Source organism: Peromyscus maniculatus, chromosome 2 (assembly GCF_049852395.1).
Source record: "Peromyscus maniculatus bairdii isolate BWxNUB_F1_BW_parent chromosome 2, HU_Pman_BW_mat_3.1, whole genome shotgun sequence".
NCBI lineage: Eukaryota > Metazoa > Chordata > Mammalia > Rodentia > Cricetidae > Peromyscus > Peromyscus maniculatus.
Window position 1 is genome coordinate 34,963,510 of NC_134853.1, and position 19,340 is coordinate 34,982,849.

Here is a 19,340-nt window from a genome sequence, read left to right on the forward strand (position 1 = left end):
CTTCATTAGAAGCAGACCTTGAAGTGGATATATTACAAATATCCTATTGAATAGATCATCAATAAATGACTTAACTATCGGTCTTTTATTAGATACTAGATCACTGTTAATTTTTCACACATTAAAAATAAAATGATAGTGAATACCTTGGTTCATAAATCTTCATGCTGCTGAATATTTTCTTAAGAATATATTTCTAGATTTACTTTGGTGGACACATATTTTATATTGATTATCAACTTGACAGGATCTAAAATCATCTAGGAGACAAATCCGTGGGCATGTCTGTGAGGTATTTTCCTGACTACATTAATTGGAGGTGACAGTTGGCTCACTTCTTTTACAATGAACTCCAAGGATTTAAGTTGGGTTTTCAGGTGTACATTGCAAGGGTTGAGACTAAATGTCTATATTTGGAAACATGGACCATATACCTTAAAAACATTCATTAATTTATTTATTTTAAATTTCATTTTATAGATGTTTAACTTGCATGTATGTCTGTGCACCATGTGTATGCCTAGTGCCCATGGAGGCCAGGAAAGGGTGTTATATCCCTGGAACTGCAGTGGTTGTGAGCTGCCACAAAGATAATGAGAATCACACCCAGGTCCTCTGCAAGAGTAGTAACGGCTCTTAACCACTTAGCCATCTTTCCAGCCCCACACTGTTTCATGTAATTTCCTTCTTATTATCTAATCTAACTTGTGGGTAATCTCTGATGGGCAATGTGCCTGCTTAAAAATATTCTAGATTTTTAAAGTAAAAGGGTGAAGATCGGAAATGAGGTATGATTCTAACAAATGCATTAATATTTAGTCATGTGAGGAACACAAGCTATACAGATGACAGATAAACCTCTGGCAACAAAATGTAACTCGAGGAGTAAAAAAGTGGTGTGAAATGGGTTTATAGCAGTGGTTCTCCACCTTCTTAATGCTGAGACTCTTTAACACAGTGATGCTCAGCCTCCCTAACACTGAGACCCTTTAACACAGTGGTCCTCAGCCTTCCTAATGCTGCAACCCTTTAACACAGTGGTGTTCAGCCTCCCTTACACAGAGACCCTTTAACACAGTAGTCCTCAGCCTCCCTAATGCTGCAACCCTTTAATACAGTTCCTCATGTTGTGGTAACTCTCCCCCCAACCATGAAATTATTTTCATTGGACATAAAAGCAGAAATGGGTGTGGGTGTCGGGAGTTGGGAGGCTGGGGTTGTAAGGATCACTTGAACTCATGAGTTTGGGGCTAGCCTGGGCAACATATTAGGACATTTTTCGCTACTTCAAGAGAGAACAACTGAGGAAGAGAAGACAGTGGGTACAACCAGAACTTCAGAAACAGTGTTAGATACAAGAGAATGTTTTTAAAACTAGATTATTAAAAAACATAGGAATTTTTTTTTAAATCACATACTGAAATTAACCAGTCCCAAAGTCTATACATCTCAATGAATTTCTATAGTTAGAAGAGTGTCAATTCAGGTTGGGTTTTATATTTTCTCTGTCAAATATATTTTATATACTTGTCCATCAACAATAATGAAAATCCATGACAGAGTTGGAAAAAACGATTAGTTTTATACCCCCTGTCTATCATCTGCATTCTGTCCTTCCTCACTCCCTACTGTTTATCTTTTCTTGTTCTCTTTTCTACAAGCCATACTGTACCCACTTATATGCTTGTTTTTTTATACACATATATTATTGGCAAAGCACAGCATTAGAGGGACAATATGTGGGGCTTTTTTTCTTTTAGGGATTGTGTGATCACACCTAATATTAAAATCACAGTCCATCCATTTTCTTGCAAATTTTGTGATTGCATTTTCTTTAGAGCTGAATAGTACTCCAATATATATGAAGTTGTCATTATCCACTCATGTACTGGTGGACATCTGTTAATTCCAGTTCTTTGCTATAGTGAATAAATCAGCAACAAATATGTAGTGCAAATATCTCTAAGGTAGTATATGGGTATGTGTCAGGAGTGAAGTAGCTGGGTCATATTATATTTCTATTTTTAAATTTTGAAAAATTACCAAACATATTTATACAATTTCTATATCTGTGAATAAGGGTCCCTGTCTTAAGTTTTGAAATTAGGTTTTGAGAACTGGTAATAAGCATAAAGTTCCATAAACAGCCAGAACTTGATTATGGATTGAAAGTATGTTACTAATGAGAGTGCCAAGCAAATATCATGACAGGCCCCTAATAACTCAGCTAAGAACTAGGCCTTGTTATGCCCAGATCGAAGGGACCCCCAAAAGTCCACCACAGAAACCAAATCCATATGTAAAAGCAAAAAGCCTTTATTTTTTAGACTCAGAACTTGGACTCTCTCTCTCTGATGCAGCAGTGAGAGCAGAGAGCCCAGAGCCCAGAAGGGTGGGGTTTTTTATCATAGCAGAGGTTGGGGTGAGGGAATTTCCAGGGTTCAGGACCCTGATTGGCTGACATTTGTCTAGGGGTACAGGGAGTGTTTAGAATGTCAGTTATTTCCTCTTAGATGCAGGTCCCATTGGGTGGGTTCAGCTTATGGATTTCCCTGTGGACCCACACTGACCCTGAGAACTACGCTCCAGAAGAAGCCAACCCTGGATTTTGCAGGGGCATTCCCTGCAGTGGGCAGCAAAAATATATTATAAAGATTCAGCTGTATAGTTAAGCTATACCTAGAAAAATCAAGGAATTTTTCTAGAGGAAAACCATTTATCAAGGAATATTGGGCGTTATTTAGCTTTTAATATATACCAGTTTCTTTTGCTATGAAATTCTTATGTGCCCATATACTACTAGGCATTATGGCAAACAGTTTAGCTTCTCAGACCTGCTCCTGATCCACTAGGTAACACCCCTGCAGGGCCCATGAGACAGGCCAGCTGTAGATGCATAGCTTTGTTTCTTGTGCAAATAAAGCTCAGACCATGCCCTTCCTTCAGGCCTAGTAGCATTGCAGAGCCATTGTCTCAGGACAGTAGGGCTTTTTGCATAACCAGGTGCAGTAAGGACTGGAGCAGGATTCCTGGCCCAGGCAGAGCTGCGTGGCCAGGGAGAAGAGAAGAAGGCAGAGTTTCTCAGAGCCAGGAGTAAGGTGCAAGGAAGGAAAGGTGGAGGAGGAAGGAACAGAGGACAAAGATGAGGTGAAAAGGATAGGCGCTTAGTTAGGACTATGAGAAGACAGGAGAAGTAGGAGAGGAGCTGAATGTGAGGATGGAGCTGGAGCTGTGTAGATAGAATTTTGTCTTAGAGAAATAAACAGATGAAAGAGCATGGTGTACATAGGTTCTTTTCCCTCAGATAACCCACTGCTGGATGTAGTGTTTTCCCCAGGACCCTGGGAGGGACTTTCTCAGAGCAGGCCCTTGGGCAAATTCTGATAATTGCCTACCCACAGGACCCTCTCAAATTGAGAATTTAGAAAGTCATTGACCCAGCTAAGTAGCTGAACAATGATTATGACTGTGTTTGTCCTCCTCCCTGGCCTGTACCAGCCTGGATCCCCCTATTACTTTTAATGGCTGGGCAGAAAGTTCATAACCCTCATTGGCCCTGCAACCTCACTTGGTTTGTTACTGATTTAGAAACTGGGGAAATCCTGAGTGAAACCACTGGCCTGGCCCCAGTGGGAACCTAGTTCCTTGACCTGCATTTAGACCTAACCACTCTGACAGTTGGTTCCTTCACACTGAGAGACTTCACATTGAGAGGCCCATACTAACAGAGAGACTCCTGTCTTCTCCAAGAGCAATGTTTTTTAATCTTTTTTTCATTTAAATTTTTTTCACTTTATATACCATCTCCAGTTCCCACTTCTTCCCCTTCCCCCATCCCTCCACTTTTCCAGTTCCTCCACTTCCCCCATCTCCCCACCTCTTCCACATCCCACTCCTCAGAGGGGATAAGGCCTCCCTTGAGTAGTCAACAAAGTCTGGTGTACCAAGTTGAGACAGGGCCTAGCCCCTCCCCTTTGCATCATGGCTGAGCAAGGTAATCCACCATAGGGGATGGAAGAACCATGTTTCTATATCTACCCTGGCCATATTAGGGACAGGAAATGGGAGACAAAATGTAGGGGAGCAGATAAATACTATTGTACCTCTTAGGATTATGTCTCAAGGGCCACATCCCTAGCGCAGGCCTCCCAGCCTGAGAGAGGCTTCAGGTATGGGCAAGGCACACTCCAATACTAAATTTGGTTTACTGAGTCAGGCAGAAAGGCTACAGAATGGACATCAGATAAAACCTGGGGACTGTGATTCAGGGCATGTCAATTTGGTGATCCTGGGAAGCTGTTTTCTATACAACTGCATGCTCAGCCTCTGTTATCATCCAAGCCTTTGGGTCCAATAAGGTATTGGCTGCTCCCCCTAAGCCAAAAGGCACAGAGCCCCAATATCTACCACTGAAATCCCTCATTCAGACATACCCTCTAGCCCAGGGCCCTTGGGGCTCTTATCAACCACCATCTCAGTTCTGAATGCTTCAAAGCCTAGTCTCACTGAAAACTGCTGATTATGCCTAGGTACCAAAGCCCCCTGTTACAAAGGGATAGCAGTTAAGGGAAACTGTACTGTATCCCATAACTTACAAGCTTGCAGATAGCAACAACCTATTAAGGGGAGGCTCACTTTGCCATTAGTGACAGGAAATGGCCTCTGTTAGGTAAACCCCCACATGGCTATTCCCATCTCTACAATCTTACTCAGAATCCAATGGGAGCCGACTTCCTGATCTGCCAGATGACACCTGGTAAGCATGTGCCTCTGGCCTAAGCCCCTGTGTTAATGTTCAGGTTTTGAATCAGACCAAAGATTTCTGTGTCCTGGCTCAGCTAGTCCCCAAGATAGTCTACTACCCTGACGATAAAGACATTTACCAATTAGAAACGTCACCAAGACAGGGGAAATGAGAAGTCGTCACAGCCGTCTTGGTATCCACCCTCCTTGGCGTCTGTGTAGCTACAGCCATAGGCACTGGAACTTCAGCTTTGATACTACAAGATCAGAACTACAGGGCCTTGAGATGCAGATATAGCCACCCTAGAAAAGTCTATCACCCACCTAGAGGAATCTCTCTCTTCCCTTGCTCAGGCAGTCCTTCAAAACAGGAGGGGACTTGATTATTATTTCTAGAACAGGTGACTATGCACAGCCTTTGGAGAACAATGCTGCTTCTATGCAACCATTCTGAAATTATCAGGGACTCGATTGCCCTGCTTAGAGAAAGGCTACATGATAGACAATTAGAAAAACAACAGAATGAGGGATGGTATGAATCTTTATTCAGTTGGTCACCCTGGTTATCCACCCTGTACTCCTGATTCTTCTTCTTTTAGCCCTGACTTGTGGACCTTGTATCATTAATAGCTTAATAAGGTTTGTAAAGGAATGGATTTCCATAGTCCAACTGATGATTTTAAAGCAACAATACAAACCTGTAAGCCTGGAAGAAGCATCTCTAGGATCGGAGATGATGCACTTGAAGGGTTCACAACACGCCCCCACGGTCGCATATACCGGGCGGACACTTCGGCCTAGCCAATTCCAGGTCAGGATAGGCATTTCCGGGTCAAAGCGTCTCTCGTAACCAGGATACCCGGTGGACCCGGACACCTCCGCCTAGCAAGTTCTGGGTCAAGGCATCTCGTGTGACCAGGATCCGTGACGTTACATGGCCACGTAAGCGCGCAATGTGACCATGTGATCTACGCACACACGTGGAGCAGTGACGTGACCTAGCCACGCCCCCAGCCGGTTTTAAAGTGGAGCGCCATGATTCCTAGTCCCTCTTCTCCACGCATGTGTCTCTCCCACAGGCCTGCGCACTCTATCCCTTTAACTCTAATAAACTTTATAAGCAGATTCTGTTGTGTTTCGTGACATTTCCTTACAGGGTAAGAACACAACGCAGCTAAATAACTAACAGCACTACTCAAGTGGGGAATGAGAAGGCCAGGCAAATATCATGACAGGCCCCTAATAACTCAGTTAAGAACTAGGCCTCAGTTCACAAGCAAAGGGCAATCAATCACCAACACCCCTGACAGTGGACAAGGAGAGTGGCACATACACCTGGGCCAACTCCCTCCACCCACCCACACACACAGGTAATACCCAAATAAAGGACGATACCTAGAACTTGTCCAGATTTGCCCAAGAATGGAAAAACTATAGCCTTAAACCCACCCCTGCTAGTCCTAACCAATTAGAAATGTACTAACATAACTGCCACTCACTTAAGCCAATCATAGATAAAATGGCCAAATGATCTAACTGCCCTAGGAACTCCCCTTAGCTGTGCTTAAAAGGAGCTTACACGTTTTTTCTCAAGGTCGTCACCATTCCCCACATGCCTGTGGTGTAATAAATGCCCCCTTGCTGATCGTATCATGACTGGTGATCTTTTGGGGGACTTCTCATGGACCCCAACAACTAAGAGCTCCAAATGTACTTTGCAACTGTAAAACTTCCCAGAATAAAGACAAACACAGCCTCTAAGTTTTGTGAGGATAAAGAAATGAGGCCTCTTCCAGAGCTCACCACATTTCCTGAGAGGGGCAATAACCAACATCTGTGGTAACAGTACCTCAAGCTATAGTTGTCTACTGCTAAATAAGCCTGAGTTAAACCTTTACTTTGCCTTACTGAAAGTCCTATGCTATGTCAGGAATTCTTGTTCCCAAAAGGACATACATTCCAAAGGTATCTCTCAGTCAGCCTCTACTCAATGCTCACACTTGGCTGTTAATCCTGACATTTCTCCTCATGTCTGACCTGAGAAGAAGGTGCCCATGACAAAGCCTTCAACTGTAGTACTCAGCCAGCTTTCTGCTGCTGTGACCAAATACCCGAGAGAAGATCTACCTTAAGGGGGAAGGAGCTCCTTTGCCTTAGGGTGTCAGTTTTGTTGCTTTGGGGCCTTGTGGAAAGGCACCCACTATTAGAGAAAGAGGCCAGATTTTCAGTATTCCTTCAAGGCATGCCACCGTCTGGGCCCACCTCCTACAGGTTCTACCCCCTCCCAATAGTGCCAACAGCTCGGACCAAACCTTTGAAGAAGTTTGATTTCTTAAGCAACACACATAACCTAACTCTAACTCTTAAGTAGACTTACCCAAGTCTTTTGAGATGTTTACCCTGAGACAGAACAAACAGCTTAAGGCTAGCAGAAATTTCTGTCTTCAATAGCCCTTCAGTTCCTCTGTTACAGAACTGGTTAAGTTACTGGTCAGTGAGCACAGAGAATCAACACTATGATATCAAGTGTGGGGGTGGGGCAGGCAAAGGGATCAAGCAGCAGGCAGTAAGGTAGGAGAACAGCAAGGGAACCATGGGGCCTGCAGGAATGAAGTACTCCAGACAGGAGCTATGTTGCATGCTGTTTCAGCTACTCTGGGTTCTTCTGAGAGTTCAGAGAAGATGGAGACAAATGTGGTGAATGAATGTGGAGATTTGATAAGGAAGCATTGTGGAGGAGAGGTGGTAATTGAAGTCCAATCAAAATGGACAGAACAGATGAGAAAAAATGGAGATGGTACAGGCAGTCAGATGTTTCGAGCAGCTCTGTCAGGAATGAGATGCTGGAAGGAAATGCAAGATAAGGGAAAGCTTGTCTTAATCTTGAAATATGTTACCCTCCCCTCCGAGCTCAGGGAATCTCATGAAAGAGGAGGTGAAAAGACTTAGAGCCAGAATGGAAGACACCAGGAGAACAAAGCCCTTTGAATCAACTAAACAAGGCGCATATGAACTCAGAGACTGAAGCAGCAAGCACAGGGCCCACACGGCCTACATCAGATCTTCTGCATATATATTATAGCTATTAGCTTAGTGTTTTCATGGGACTCCTGACTATGAGAACAAATGGGTCTCTGCCTCTTGTTCCTGCTCTTCGGGCTCTTTTCCTCTTGTTGGGTTGTTGTGTCCAACATGATAGTTTTTGCTTCATCTTGTATTTTATTTTGTCATATTTGGTTGTTATCTCTTAGGAGCCTGTTCTTTTCTAATGATAGACAGAAAGGAAATGGATCAGGAGGGAAGAGGAGGTAGGGAGGGGCTCTGAGGAGTAGAGGGGGTGGAAACTAGAATCAGGATATATTGTATGACAAAATAATCTTTTTTCAATGAAATGAGAAAAAATATATTACTGTTCAGATAGGAATAATCCAATAGTGAGGGGTATTGGTGAAATTATTAAGGCCACTCCACATAGTTAAAAGGGAGGTTTATTTAGTGGCGTAACTTACAAATGAAGGGATAGGTAGGTTGCAGGGTCTGGGAAAGACATAGCGCAGTCTGGCGGTGTTCTCTGGAGAACTCTGCTTGATCTACCTCCAGCGTCCAGGGTCCAGAAATCAAGGGAGGCAGCGCATCCCAATCTCGGGTCTTCAGGGTCCTCTCTAGGCCCTGCCTTGTAGGCGTGACAGTTACCAAAGCCTCAGTGGGGGTTGGAACTTCCAGAACAAAGCTGGAATGGCTACCCACTACAGAGGAGAGATAGACCAACTAAGAGAATGACAGAAGAAAGCATAATTCCAGATTCTCACTTGCTGGGAAGAAAGAAGTTAGCCTTTGATAGGAACATTTATACCTTTAAAAATATAAACAAAGATGGAACACAAGAGGAGAAGGAGTTAGGTAGAGATTAGGTGGTGGGAAGATGAGAGTACCAGTCCTCGGTTCTCTTAAAATTATTAGCTCCTAACAAGTTAATACAGCAAAAACATTTCTCTACTGGGCTAATGTTGAAGAAAACCCTTTGAAAATATTTCTCCCTTCTTCTTGTCCAAGAAAAGCTTAAAGTAGGAAGGACCACTTTTAATCAGAAATGTGCTGTTGGAATAGGTGCAGGAGATGAACTGAACTTGGATTTGTGGAAAGGTGGGGTAAATACTCTGAAGGGACAGCACAGGACTCAGAAAGAGCCATCAGAGATCAAGAAAAAGTGAAAAACTACAAAGGGCTAGTCAGTATAAACAAGGTTAGGCAGCTGTGTATGCTGGCTGGCAATGATAGAAGTCAGAATTCTGTCTTCCTGCACAGGAGGAGCACATTTCAGAAGAACGGCTCTTAGGTCCTTGAAAAAGACACTTCTGAGTTGCAGGAGATACATATGCATCCCAAAGGGACAAAGGAGTGACTAGCACATGTAAGCCCTTTGGAAGTTATTTGTTGTTATGTGTGTGTGGTATAGGTGGGCCTGTGCTCATGTGCATGTGCTCTTGGGCAGTGTGTACATGTAAGGATGCCAGGGGTCAATGACAGGAGCGTTCCTCTATTGCTATTGACCCCCCCCCCTTTTTGAGACAAGGTCTCTCACTGAAACCACCACTCACTCACTGACTAGAGTGGCTAGCCAGTGAGTGCTGAGGATTCAGTCTCAGACTCCTCATTGTGTGAATACAGTATCTGCCATGCTGGTTTTCCTTTGACATGGATGCTGGAATACATACTCATATCGCCACACTTATGTGACACACTTTGCTGACCACCTCTCGCCACCCCATAAGCCTTTTCAGCAAGTGCTCCAGTCTATGTAGACTAGAATAAACAGTACGTTCTCTTGGCAGCAGTCAACAGGCACTAACAGGGGCTGGGCCATCCGAGGGAACTGTTAGAAATGGTGCCGGCCTTAAGTCTTCATGTGGATAGGGTGTGTTGTTGCTAGTTTTTTACTCTTTACTCTTTGCTCTTTGGGGAGTCTGCCATCCAGCTACCAAATAAATACACATACCGGGGCTTATTCTTAATTATGAATGCCCGGCCTTAGCTTGGTTTATTTCTTGCCATCTTTTCTTAACTTAAATTATCCCATCTACCTTTTGCCTCTGGGCTTTTTCCTTTTTTACTTCTGTATATCTTACTTTCACTCTTACTCTGTGGCTGGCTGTGTGGCTGGGTGGCTGGCCCCTGATGTCCTCCTCTCCTTGTTCTTTTGCTCCTTCTTCTTCCTCCTGTATTTCTCTTTCTATTCATTCTCTCTGCCTGCCAGCCCCACCTTTCTCCTGCCTTGCCATCTGCTGGGGATGTCTTTCTGTATGCTGTGAAAATGTGTTGCTATGATTGATTGATAAATAAAGTGCTGATTGGCCAGTAGCCAGGCAGGAAGTATGGTATAGGTGGGACAAGCAGAGAGGAAAATTCTGGGAAGTGGAAGGCTGAGTCACGAGATGCAGCCAGCCACCACCATGAGAAGTAAGATGTAAGATACCAGTAAGCCACAAGCCACGTGGCAAGGTACAGATTCATAGAAATGGATTAATTTGAGATATAAGAACTAGATAGCAAGAAGCCTGCCATGGAGATACAGTTTATAAATAATATTAGTCTGTGTGTATTTATTTGGGTCTGAATGGCTGCAGAAACACAGGGACACAGGAGCCAGGTGGACACAGGAAAACTTCAACTACAAATGGTGCCAGAACATGGGGCAAGAGTTTCCACCTAAACCGGAGAAAGATGATTCTAAAACAGAGTTAAAACAGCTTCCTAGTTGTCTCTCTCAAGTTAGCCGCAGTCTGTGTGTTCGGGCTACTCTATGGCGGGTTGGCAGCACATTCCGGCTGAGTTACACAGAGGTTTCTGCAAGCCACACAACATGGAGCATGGTGGATATAGGTTTTGCTACAAAAAAAGGGGGGGGAGGGGTTCTGGGCTACACACTGCTTTGATAGAAGCATAGACCCACTGCCTTCCAGAGTCAGCAGACAGCATGGCTCCCAGCTCTAGTGGTGAATTATCTCCACCATGTTGAAAAGCTAAATTGGGTGGAGCTAGCAGCCAAGGCTTCTGTTTCAGTACTAGCTGCTACAGTTTAAAGCAATAGATTCACAATAAGACAGATTTAGATGGGATAAACCTCTAAAGTTTATAATGTGTGTAAACATGTACATAGGCTTGGAAGAGAGAAAAAAAGTAATATATTCATACAGGCCCAGTGGAAGCCGGCAGAGACATACAGGCCCGGCGGCGGCCCACAGAGGTAGACGGGCCCGGCAGCTGCGGCCAATAGGGTCATACAGGCCCCGCAGCAGACAGGAGAGACATACAGGCCCTGCAGTGGCCTGCAGAGGTAGATGGGCCCAGCAGTGGCAGCCAACAGGGATATACAGGACTGGCGGCGGCGGCCCGCAAAGGTAGACAGCCCCCGAAGCAGTGACAAGCAGAGTCAGGGACGCCTCTAACCCCAACACCCGGGGAAGAAGCTATCTCCGTGGGACCGAAACAGCATGAATCTGAACACTCTGTCTGAGGACAACCCAGGGCCCAGCTGCTGATCCTGCAAAACCCAACAACTTGGAGGTGTTGGTGAGACTACCCTGCTCAGCTGAAATCCATCCGAGAGAGGATTCAGATCCCTACAGTTTGAAGTCTGAAGAAACAAGATCAACTGAGGAGTTGACGAATGAACAAAACGTGACCTGGGATCACAGAAGAAGGCGCTGCCCATCCACCAAACCAGATCACAAGAATCATAAGTATATACTTCACCGACTGAGATCAGCTGCCCCTGAAGAAACAGCCCAATAGCACCAACTTAACCAAAAACTCCTACTGAACCAAGACTAAAAATTAGAACAAGGGAGGAACTCTCAGACACAGACACCACCTGCACCGAGCAGAGGAAGAGATGAGTAGACGCCAGTGCAAAAATACGGGCAACAACATAAAGACCTATATGGCAACATCAGAACATAGTGATTCTACACCTGCAAGACCTGAACTTACGAAGACAGAAGAAACAGAAGAAATCAACCCTAAAAACAACTTTAAGAAGATGATAGAGGCCCTTAAAGAAGAAATAAAACATTCCCTTAAAGAAGAAATAAAAAATTCCCTTAAAGAGGTTATGAAAAACTCCATTAAAGAGGAAATAAAAAACTCCCTTAAAGAAATGGAAGAAAAAACGAACAAAAAAATAGGAAGAAATCAAAGAAAGCCAAGAAAAAGCAATTAAACAGATGAAAGAAATATTCCAAGATCTGAAAAATGAATTTGAGACAATAAAGAAAACACATGCTGAGGGAATGCTGGAAATAGAAATCCTGACTAAACGAACAGGAACTACAGAAACAAGCATAACCAACCGATTGCAAGAGATGGAACAGAGAATCTCTGACACTGAAGACACAATAGAGAAAATAGATTCGTCAGTCAAAGAAAACACTAAAGACAAAAAAGTCATAACACAAAACGTCCAGGAAATTTGGGACACCATGAAAAGACCAAACCTAAGAATAAAAGGGATAGAAGAAGAAGAATACCAACTCAAAGGCACAGAAAATATATTCAACAAAATCATAGAAGAAAACTTTCCTAACCTAAAGAAAGAAATACCTATGAAGATACAAGAAGCTTACAGAACACAGAATAACCTGGATCCAAAAAAAAAAAAAAAAAAAATCCCCTCGACACATAATAATCAAAACACTAAACACACAGAAGTAACATATAAAGGCAAACCCATCAGAATAACACCAGACTTCTCAATAGAGACTATGAAAGCTAGAAGATCATGGACAAATCTTATGCAGACACTAAGAGACCACGGATGCCAACCCAGACTATTATACCCAACAAAACTCTCAATCACCATAGGCGGAGTAATCAAAATATTCCAGGATAAAACCATATTTAATCAATACCTGTCCATAAAACCAGCCCTACAGAAAGCACTAGGAGGGAAAATCCAACCCAAAGAAGCTAAACACATCCATGAAAAATCAAGCAATAGATAATCCCACAACAACATACACCAAAGAAGGACAACACAACACAACCACAAAAAATAACAGGAATTAACAATCACTGGTCATTAATATCCATCAATATCAATGGTCTCAACTCACCTATAAAAAGACACAGGCTAACAGAATGGATAAGAATACAGGACCCATCCATCTGCTGCATACAAGAAACACACCTTAACTTCAAAGACAGACACTACCTCCGAGTAAAGGGCTGGGGAAAGGCTTTCCAAGCAAATGGACCTAAGAAACAAGCTGGTGTAGCTATCCTAATATCTAATAAAATAGACTTCAAACTAAAATCAATCAAAAGAGATCAGGATGGACATTACATATTTATCACAGGAAAAATCCACCAAGTGAAGTCTCGATTCTAAACATTTATGCTCCAAATACAAAAGCACCCACATTCATAAAAGAAACACTACTAAAGTTTAAAACGCACATCAAATACCATACATTAGTAGTGGGAGATTTTAACATACCACTCTCACCAAAAGACAGATCTACCAGACTGAAACTTAACAAAGAAATAAAGGACCTAACAGATGTTATGACTCAAATGGACTTAATAGATATCTACAGAACATTCCATCCTAACACAAAAGAATATACCTTCTTCTCAGCACCCCATGGAACCTTCTCAAAAATTGACCACATGCTTGTCCACAAAACAAATCTGAATAGATACCAAAAAATTGGAATAACCTCCTGTATCTTATCAGACCACCATGTCTTAAAGTTAGACCTCAACAACAACAAAAATTATAGAAAACCCACAAACTCATGGAAACTGAATAATGCCCACCTGAAACATCAATGGGTCAAGGAAGAAATAAAGAAAGAAATTAAAGATTTCCTAGAATTCAATGAAAATGAAAGCACAACATACCCAAACTTATGGGACACTATGAAAGCAGTGCTAAGAGGAAAATTCATAGCTCTAAATGCACACATAAAGAAGATGGAGCAATCCCATACCAATGAATTAACAGCACAACTGAAAGCTCTAGAAAAAAAAAGAAACAAACTCACCCAGGAGAAATAGACGCCAGGGCTATTTCAATCAAATTGAGGGCTGAAATCAACGAAATAGAAAACAAGAGAACAATACAAAAAAATCAATGAAACAAAGAGTTGGTTCTTTGAAAAAAATCAACAAGATAGACAAACCCCTAGCCAAATTAACCAAAAGGCAAAGAGAGAGCACCCAAATTCACAAAATCAGAAATGAAAAGGGAGACATAACAACAGACAACGAGGAAATCCAGAGAATCATCAGATCATACTTCAAAAACCTGTACTCCACAAAAATGGAAAACCAGGAAGAAATGGACAATTTTCTGGATAAATACCACATACTAAAATTAAATCAAGACCAGATAAACCATTTAAATAGACCAATAACCCCTAAAGAAATAGAAACAGTCATCAAAAGTCTCCCAACCAAAAAAAGCCCAGGACCAGATGGTTTCAGTGAAGAATTCTACCAGACTTTCAAAGAAGAACTAATACCAATACTCTTCAAAGTATTCCACAGAATAGAAACAGAAGGAACACTACCCAACTCTTTTTATGAGGCTGCAATTACCCTGGTCCCCATACCACACAAAAATGCAACAAAGAAAGAGAACTACAGACCAATCTCCCTCATGAACATTGATGCAAAAATACTCAACAAAATATTGGCAAACCAAATCCAAGAATACATCAAAACGATTATCCATGACCAAGTAGGATTCATCCCAGGGATGCAAGGATGGTTCAACATATGAAAATCAGTCAATGTAATACACCATATAAACAAACTAAAAGAAAAAAACCACATGATCACCTCCTTAGATGCTGAAAAAGCCTTTGACTATATCCAACACCCTTTCATGATAGAGGTCTTAGAAAGATCAGGAATACAAGGAACATTTCTAAACATAATAAAAGCAATTTATAGCAAGCCAACAGCAAACATCAAATTAAATGGAGAGAAACTCAAAGCGATACCACTAAATTCAGGAACAAGACAAGGCTGTCCACTCTCCCCATATTTATTCAATATATTACTAGAAGTTCTAACTAGAGCAATAACACAACAATTAAAAATGGGCTAAAGAGCTAAACAGAGAATTCACAAAACAAGAACTACAAATGGCTGAAAGACATTTAAAGAAATGCTCAACATCCTTAATCATCAGAGAAATGCAAATCAAAACGACTCTGAGATACCACCTTACACCTGTTAGAATTGCTACGATCAAAAACACCAATGACAGCCAATGTTGGAGAGGATGTGGAGCAAAGGGAACACTCCTCCACTGTTGATGGGAATGTAAACTTGTACAACCACTGTGGAAATCAGTATGGCGGTTTCTCAGAAAATTAGGGATCGAACTACCTTAAGACCCAGCCATCCCACTCTTGGGCATATACCCAAGGAATGCTGATTCATACCATAAAGATACATGCTCAGCTATGTTCATAGCAGCACTATTTGTAATAGCCAGAACCTGGAAACAACCTAGATGCCCGTCAACGGAAGAATGGATGAAAAAAATGTAGTGCATATACACAATGGAGTACTACTCAGCAGAGAAAAACAATGAAAGCATGAAATTTGCAGGCAAATGGATAGAACTAGAAAAAATCATCCTGAGTGAGGAAACCCAAACCCAGAAAGACAGTCATGGTATGTACTCACTCATAAGTGGATTCTAGATATAAAATAAAGAACAATCAGACCACAACCCATAGAACCATAGAGGCTATATATATACCATGGAGGTCCCAAGGACAACTGTGGCTTATAATAAATTTCGGTTTTACTCAATTATTGAAAAAAAAATAGCCAAATGAATGGCAACACATGAACTATGAACCAAAGGCTGAGGGGCCCCAGCTGGATAAGGTCCTCTGAATAGGTGTGACAGTTGATTGGCTTGATCAGTTTGGGAGGCAACTAGGCAGTGGGACCAAGTCCTGTGCTCATTACATGAGTTGGCTGTTTGAAATCTGGAGCTTATGCAGGGACACTTGGCTCAGTCTGGGAGGAAGGGACTGGACCTGCCTGGACTGAGTCTAACAGGTTGATCACAGTCCTTGGGGGAGGATTTGCCCTGGAGGAAGTGGGAATGGGTGGTGGGCTGGAGGTAAGGGGAGGAGGTGGGAGGGGGGAGAATAGGGGAACCTGTGGCTGATATGTAGAACTGAATGGTATTGTAAAATAAAATAAATAAAATTAAAAATAACAAAAAAGTAATATATTCAGTTATATAAAGAAATAGATAGTTTTAAAAAATAAAGTCTTTAAAGAGAAAGTAAAAGTAATATAAAAATAAGCCACATAAATATGGGTATTACACAGAGAATCTGGATTGTGCTGTCTTTGATATTCTTAACTGCAGAAAGACTTTTGGTTGTAAAGACTGGTCAGTTAAACCAATGTTTATTTTAAAGGTACCTTGACTTCAAAATTTGGATCTAAGTATATGTTGCTTTGGAATGGAGGCTCTGTTTTTGTTTCCACAGAAAGCAAGAGGCTATGGATTTGTTCCAGATTAAGACAGATCAGGTTTGACCAGCCAAGACCCCCTGAAAGGTCTCTGATGACTCCATGGCCCAGAAGATCCAACATCCAGAATGATTTCAAGGCAACTGACTCAGACAATACAGCCTCATGGACTACCCCATAATCCTAAAATTTTCTTTGTGTCCTCATAAGATACAGGGCCCCCATCCAGCAGGAAGCAGTAAGAGAAGCTACACCCAAATTCACAAATATACCAAGCAGGTTTTGTAGATGGAATTGGCTCACTCCTTCTCTAAACCCAAGCATATTGCTAAAACAAAAGGTTGAGAGAGTCTTCTGTCCCATATCAGAAGAGCCCTATGTTGTGGGACAGAGAAAAACCAATATTTTTATTTAAAACAGGTTGATTATAAATGAAATCTCTTTCTAAAGAAGAAAGGGGATATGATATAGAAATATAGGATATAGATAAGATAGGATAAAAGCGTGAATTATTGAACCTCCTTTTAAAGAGCAACTTGTTTAAAATGTTTTACATTGGTATATATTTTAGTTTATTGATACACATTTAGAGTTGATTTTGTTCTACTATATATATTTCTACTCTTGTTTAAGCTATTATGTTTATGTAACTCATTTAGATTGTAATGGGTAATCAATACAGATTAATAATTAGTCTTCTATGATAGGCAAACTTACAGTCATGTTAAGTTTTCTAGGTATACATAGATATAATTCAATTAGGTAGGTAATCTTCAAACACTTCAAAGACCTACAGAATATGGCAATTAAAATATTTTAAAAATTTAGACTTTCTGGACAGTGAGACATGTCTGCTCCTGGCAGCACCAATTTGCTTCAGAGAGCAGGATGGGCATTGAAGACACTCTGTATAGAGTTTATCTTCTTCTTGACAAAAGAAACTGTTCTTGCCTGGACTGCTTGATTGACTGGACATACAGGACCCATAGAAAGGTGAAATGGTCCTTTAGGTTCCTGATTCACCAAGGAAACTGCCAGACATTCTACAGGACACAGAGAGAAGTGACTGAGAGACTCTATGCCTGTGGGCTGAAGACAGATGCCCCGACTTTACAGAGGAACTTTGGATGACTGTCCAGGCTGCCAGCTGTCTCTGTCTACTCTCACAAGACTCCTGAAAGTTCCTTGCGTCCTTCTCCCATTTCTCAGGTAATATTATATCCTTCTGAAGTCTTTGATGTAGTTGAAGACTAGATAGTTATAATTTCCTTAGTTATGATAAAAGATAAGTTAGATATGAAACCTTAGACTCACAAATATAGGATAGATAGGATATCTTCTTTAATTTTGCCAAATACAAATAGACTAGATATTATAGTTCTATAAAACTATAGTTCTTGCTTGATAGTTGTTTTGTTATATGTAATTTTACTATTGTTAAAGTTAAAAACCTTCCTTTTGGAAAAAAAAAAAGAAAAGAGGAAGTGCTGTGGATGTCTTTCTGTATACCATGAAAATGTGTTGCTATGACTGATTGATAAATAAAATGCTGATTGGCCAGTAGCCAGGCAGGAAGTATGGTATAGGCGGGACAAGCAGAGAGGAGAATTCTGGGAAGAGGAAGGCTAAGTCAGGAGACGCTGCCAGCTGCTGCCGCCAGGAGAAGATGTAAGATACCGGTAAGCCTGAGCCACGTGGCAAGGTATAGATTTATAGAAATGGGTTAATTTAAGATATAAGAACTAGATAGCAAGAAGCCTGCCATGGAGATACAGTTTATAAATAATATTAGTCTGTGTGTGTTTATTTGGGTCTGAATGGTTGCAGAAACACAGGGACGCAGGAGCCAGGTGGACACAAGAAAACTTCAACTACAGCCATTGGCCATTCAGCTCTTTATTAGACCATCAGATGTTTTACACAGGCAAAATATCACAGCTTCAGAATTAAACAAATGGAACATATAAGAATGCAACACATCTTTGCATCATTAAACAAATATTCCACAGCATAAACCAATGTAACACATCTTAATATTCCACATCAAGGGTATGTGCTAGAAGTCCACAGGTTTTGTAGTCAATGTCAAGGCCCACTTAAGAAGAGTTGGAGGAACCTGGCTATTTGTTCCAGGAGAGAATCTGTCACTCTCAAGCTACCTGGGACCACACCTTTCTTCAATGTTTAATTGAAAGAAAAGTTATATTCTGGTCTATTTTTTCCTTACCTTCTTCTTTCCTCTGACTTCATAGTATCTACTGTCATATTTCTCACATAGAAATTTCTCATGTAGTACCTCAGCAATTCTCATAATCTTATTTCACAGTGCACATATGCACACAATGACACTTTCCCAAGGGACCATTAAGCCAATGTCTCCCAGTTACAGGATCTGTGCAGCACTGGGATACAAGGAAGAAATTCACTGACACAGGGTCCTCAGGTCTCTTCATTTATTACCCACAACTTCCCCCCACATTCAGACACCGAATAAAGACAGCTAAGATGCATTGCTACTTTACCACCAATGTTTTTTGGTTGTTTTGTTTTTAATTTAGCCCTGAAGAACCTGGTCCTTAAGAAAATGGTAGGTGTGCTTCAACATGCACACAATTTGGAGACTTGTTATATGAGAGTCCCTCAAAGGTAAGCAATCTGCAACTTATTCTCAGAGTATTGAAAAGCCCTAACTCCCATGAAATACTAGTCACACTTGGTAGCTAGATTTAACACAAATGATAATAAGTATTGTTGAAGGTCAGAACCATTCTGGAATGGTGCAGCTACTTTGAAAGCAGTGTGGCGTGTTTTCAAAGTTTAGAGATGGAGTTATTAGACAAGTCTAGCAACTCCACTCCTTGATTTCAGCTTCGCTCCACAGAAATGAAAGCATGTGCATACAAAGACGGGGACATGAATGCTTATAGCTGCATTATTCTTAATAGCTAAGAGGTGGAAACGCTGACATTCCTAGCAACTGCTGAATATATTAATGGAAATGTAGTATGGAATACAATAGAATACACTTCAGTGAGAAAAAGAAACGGAATGTTGACTTATGCTACAGCTCATGAACCTTGAAAGCA